We start from the raw sequence: 6,270 nt of genomic DNA on the forward strand, positions 1-6,270 counted from the left end.
ATAGGTTTCTTCACTTACCTTTTCACTTGACCAAAAGTCTCCGCAGTGATCATCGTTACCCCAACATTGTAGTCCATCTTGAAATCCAATGACCTATGACAGTTAGCAGATAAAACTCTATTGAACGAAATAGTGATAATAGTAAGGTTAAAACACGAAGCAACAAGAGTAAATCAAACTTGAATGTGTTCATCTTATGATTCCACTTATTTACGAGGTGGGTCATGGTGTTCTAGCACGTTTCAAAATAATGCTGGTCTAGAAGGCCGCCAAAGTGCATATTTTAGAATCAGTCCTTCTGATATTCACTCAGTTGTCTATACCACAATAGAACTACATGCCACTGACACCACCCTTTGAGCTTTTCACCAGGTGCTCTACTTCTCTTCTGACCTCCCTATAACACAAAATAGCATATTATTTGTATCAAATCAAAATTAGTCTAATTTGTACTTCTACACATCATTGTACATAGTAATCGCTATATATAATAATCATTGTATACTTGCTATCACTGTAATCGTATACACAATAATCACTATACATACTAATCGCTGTACATAGTAATCACTATCATAGTAATCACTATATATAGTAATCACTATCACAGTAATCGCTATACATAATAATACCTATCACAGTAAATCGTTTACAATAATCGCTATACATAGTAATCACTATCATAGTAATCACTATATATAATAATATCTATCGCAGTAAATCATGACAGACAAGAGTGATTTACGTACCTTAGTCACACTTTTCTTCTCTTTATCCACTCCCTTCATTCTCTACCTTTCTTGTTGCTCCATCATTCGCTCCTTCTCCTCCCTCCTCTGCCTTTCTTGTTTCCCATTCATTCTCTCCTCCTCTGCCTTTCTTGTTGCTCATTTGCTCCGTCGCCACACTTCTCTGCTTTTCTACTTCTTCTTTCCTTCACTCCTTCTTCTTCCTTTCTCTTTCCTTATCTTTCTCGTCCTTCTCCTTCCTTTGCCTTTCTTTTTCTTCCTCGTCATCTTTCTCCTTCCTTTGCCTTTCATTCTCTTCCTCGTCCTCCTTCTCCTTCCTTTGCCTTTTCTTCTCTTCTTCATCCTCCTCCTTCTTCTTCCTTTGTCTTTCCTTCTCTTCATCATTCTGATGCTTCTTCCTTTGCCTTTCCTCTTCCATCTTCATCATTTGCCTTTCCTTCTCTTCCTCCTTCTCCTTCTTCTTCTTCAATTGCCTTTCCTTCTTTTTCTCCTTCTCCTTCTTCTTCCTTTGTCTTTCTCTCTCCTCCTCCTTCATTTGCTTTTTCTTTCTTTGCTTTTTATTCTCTTCCTTCTTCCTTTGCCTTTCCCTCTCCTCCTCCTTCTTCATTTGTCTTTTCTTCCTTTGCTTTTCATTCTCCTTCTTCTTCTTCCTTTGTTTTTCTTTCTCTATGTCATCCTTCTTCTTCTTCATCTTTAGTTTTTCCTCATCCTTCTTCCTTTGCTCTTCCGCCTTAATATCTGATGGATAATGCTCTGCATTATACAATTCCAATGCTTTGTCCCTGTCTTTATCATTCTCAATCTTCATTATATTTCAATACCTTTCATAACCATCATATATATGAGACTGACAAATAATTTCTCTAATAGTCATCCCATCGAACAACGGGGGCCTTTTTGTCTTACAAATTTTAGTCATTGCTAACCTGCACAATACATAAATTTAACCGCATCATTATATGTTACAACTGCCTCCCCAAGTATATATTATTACAAAATATCATATTCCTTACACAATCACCAATATTATAAATTATCACAATATTTGGCTTTATAAGAAATATTGTTGTAAGATTTAGCAAACTTAAGTACAAATCGATGTAACTTCATAAATACACATCGCTACTACATCAAACGTATAAATCGTTGATGTTTCAAACATATAAATTGCTACTGATTTAAATATATAAATCGTTCATGCTTCAAACGTACAAATCATTGTAGAAATCACACCCTTCATAAGTACATATCATTATAACGTTTGAGCTTCATAAGTACATATCATTGTAACATTTGAGCTTCATAAGTAACCATTGTTGTATGATTTAACAAAGTTAAGTACAAATCGTGGTAACTTCATAAATCATAAATACACATCGCTACTACTATAAACATATAAATCATTGCTGCATCGAACGTACAAATTGCTATTGCATTAAATGTATAAATCATTGTTGCATTTCAATATACAAATTGTTGTAGAAATTTAGCCTTCATAAGTACATATCGTTGTAATATTTGGCCTTCATAAGAACAAATCGTGCTAACTATTTTTTTTGATGCCCAAAAGGCAGATAAGTACAAATTGATTTGTTTCAGTACGAAAATAGGTGTTATTTAGCATGAATAGTACAACCAGTTGTAAAATTTAGCATTCAGATTTACAAATCGATTTGTTTACATAACGAAACTTTACACAAAACTCACCAAAATGACATATTTTTTGGTAATCCGACAATGGAGGAGAAACACCCAGAAGGTAGATGCAGTCGATGGGGGCAACAATGCTTCCACTGCGCAGACAACGACAAATGGTGCTCTGGTGGCAGCAGATGATAACAAAGAGTGATCCGACGACAAAGGGTGCATCGTCAGAGGGAGCTCCTGTTACAATAGATGGTGCAAATGTTTACTGCTTAGGGCAAAAACGAAATGTTTAGACTTTGAAGAGTTAACATCATCCTCGCTTTTCTATATAGAGGATATTTTTGTCCTTTTCTTGAACTGGCGTTTCACTTTTCAAGATGGAGGATCTCAAACTGGCATTTCACTTTTCTAGACAGAGGATCTCGAACCGTCGCTTCACTTTTCTAGATGGAGGACATTTTTGTCCTTTTCTCAAACCATTGTTTCATGGCGGGAATGGCAGGGAAGGGTACTTAAGTCTTTGCAATCGCACTAGATTCTGACACTAAGTAATGTCGACACACATGGGGATACGAGCCCCACATGCTTATATATATGGCACTCATTCGGACCCCCGAACACGCACCTGCATCTTCGAGAGGGGAACATATAACCAGCTTCGCCGATTTTCCTTTAAATTTATCTTTGGTCTTATTTTCTTCACCCTACTCCAACTTATTCTTCGTTATCACCATAACCCTACTCAACTCATTCTTCGTTATCACCATAACATTTAACATGCTAAGTCCCATTCAACATTTAGCACGCCAAGTCTTATTCCTCAACACGTCTCAAATCACTTAGACAACGATCTTTTGCTTCATCAACATCGAACATTCTTCGCTCGTGAGGCCTTAGTGTAGTCACATTATAATGCCTACGATTTTCGATAATTATTAAATCTCTAAAATATATTTTTTATACTTTAATTTGGTGAAATAAAAAATTTATCTAAATGCCAACTTAAAATCAAAACTACACATTGAATTGAGTCAATAGTTTAAATAAGATCTAATATTGAATTTGAATAGACATTAAATTGGATTTAAATCACATAATAGATATGAGTTTTATAAATTAAGTGTGGATATGGATCTGATTTGAGTTGCTTATATTGGATTGGATTTCCATTAGATTTAAAATTCAGGAAGAAAATCTAAGAAAAAATCCAATTAGGCAAAATCATGGAATTTGAATTAAGAATTAAATTGACTTTATAAGAGTGTGGAGTCCAATGTGTTGGATGGTATGAGTTTTATGAAAATGATATCTAAAATAATTTTTTTAATAAAAATCAAGTGAAAGACAAACACCAAAAATATGAAAGCCGGCTCACACAAGTGGTGGAGTTCGGGTCGATCTTAGGGGATAGGAAATACTTTGTATTCAAACACACAATATAAACTACACTTTATTGCATTGAAAAAAAAAGATTAATTAACTAAATAAACAAGAGAGTGATGCCCCTCTAGAGGGCTTAAACAAATAATTAAAGTGCCTTATTACAACCCAAATGAATTAAATAAATGAATTCCTAATCCAAAAATAAAGAAAAATTCTTCAGTACTTGAGTCTTCTTGTAGTCTTGAGAATTGATTTGCTTTCTTTTATCCTTCCCTATTTGCACACTTTTGTATGGTTTGATAAATCAGAGGGAGAGTTTTGCCCTGAGGGCACTTTTGAGGGCTTGAGGGGACCTCCGAGGGCACAAAAAGGGGCTCACCGCACGTCCAAACGCTTCTCTGCAAAAGTCAAAAACATAAAACAAAGTTGTACGAATAGAACTAAACAAGAATTGATTAGCTAATGACTAAAAAAATTCAGCAAAAACAAGATTTAATTAACTAGAAACAAACTAAAAACAAGTAACTAATTATGAACAAACTAACACTAAAAGAATGTCATCAGTCAGATGAATCTCTAGAGACCCTCCATCATCCATGAGATCAATGGATATGAAGTCATGCTCAATCAGAGGTTCTAAGGAAAAGAATGTCATCCGTGACACTGTGCACTATGTTTCCTCCAACACTACCCCTATGCACCCTACGATGACTCTCCAGACTAGAAGGAAGGAGTTTAGTCTCCACGTGAAGACTATTCTCAAATGGTGGAGAGCCAATAACCGAACATCTATTAATATAAGTAGCGTCAGACAAGGGGGGTTGATGTGATCCTACTTGAATATATCAAGCATTTTGTGCATGCATGCCCTCTGCTTGCCAAAATCATGCGGTTTGGCCAAGGCCTGAGAAAAAAGGGCTCTGAGAATATACGAAGAAGGCACAGGTTGTAGGCCCTGCCCATTCTCCTTGGGCCTGGTGGAGGAGATCGTCTGGTTAGTAGGTGGGGCATTGGGCTCACCAGTCGACTCATGAGTAGGGTGGAATGCCTTCCCACTCCGAAGGGTCATAATAGAGTTGGCCTGCTCTTGGTGGGACTCTGTGAGGTGCAGGCTATGATACATGGGTTCCTTCCCCTTCGGGTTGACGACTGACTGACTCAGGAGGCTTCTCTTGCTTCACCTGCTTAAGGCTTTAGCCAATTATCCCATCTAAGTCTCTAGCTTTGCTATCGACTGCGTATGAGAGCTGAGAGTGACCTTGATGTCAGAGAAGGCCTCAAGAAGCTTCTTCTAAAAAGATGGGCTCAATGTGGGCTTCTGAAGAGAAGGCAAGCTAAGCTGGGGGTGGGTCTGAGGAAATGTAGGACGCGAGTAACCTTGTGGGAGGTTACCCTATCTGTGCTGTGTCTGGCGAGACAAATGGAGTGGCTCTTATAGATTTGTCCATGCAAAGTTGGGATGATTTCACCATTTCGGGTTATAGGTGGGTGCATATGGATCATGCATCAGGCTGGCAAAACCTTGGACAACATTCACTTGCTCCTGAACGAATTCAGGATAAAGTGGTGCTGTCGGACACTCAAAAATAAAGTGTGCAGGGCTAGCGCATAGCTCACACACTTTTCCTACTGAATTTATTGAAGTTGGGCTGGCCAGTAATTGATCTACTTTTTGGGTCAACTGGTTCACTTTGATTTGCAAATCATGCTCGGACCCCACTTCGTAAATCTCTCCCTTCTTAGGACCACTAGGAACAAGTGTGGTCCTATAAATCCACAAGGATAGGGCATGATGCATGGCATTCTCACTCAATATATCGAATAAGGTCTATGCCTCATCCTCGCTCTTGAGCATGAACAGACTCCTACATGAAGAATCAACCATTTGCCTGTCCTTCTCGGTCAGGCAATCGTAAAAGTACTACACCAGTTGCCAACGGGGCACCTAGTGGAGGGGACACTTTTGGAGAAGATCTTTCATCCTCTCTCAGGTCTCATGAAACTGTTCTCTCTCAATCTGAGAGAAACTGGTAATAGCTTTATGAAACTGGTTCATCTTAGCATTTGGGAAATACTTCTTGAGAGAGAACAAGAACAACATCAACCTCAATACGTCATCTCTAAAATTGTTGATCCGCACCATAGAGTAGATCTTGAGGAACTTGTCAAGATGATGGTAGGGGTCTTCGTTGTTCAGGCTATAGAAAGATGATAGCATTTGTATAATGCTAGCCTTTATCTTGAACTGCAGTGCTCCTATAATGGGTCTTGCGATGTAGAAGGTCAAGGTGTAAGCATTGAGAGTGAAGTACTCCCTAAGAGGATGGGTCAACTATTGATCCTGAGCCATGTGGTCGGATCAATGGACTCTCCTAATAAGGTACTCGGGGTCCTTGACAATCTCTGTAAGCTCGGGGTCAAGCGAGCGTCGCTCTTGCATGCACCTGAGGGTATACCGGTGCAACAACCATCCTAAGTAAAAGGTTTTCTA

This window comes from Nuphar pumila, chromosome 17, assembly GCF_984573655.1.
Source record: "Nuphar pumila chromosome 17, dmNupPumi1.hap1.1, whole genome shotgun sequence".
Lineage (NCBI taxonomy): Eukaryota > Viridiplantae > Streptophyta > Magnoliopsida > Nymphaeales > Nymphaeaceae > Nuphar > Nuphar pumila.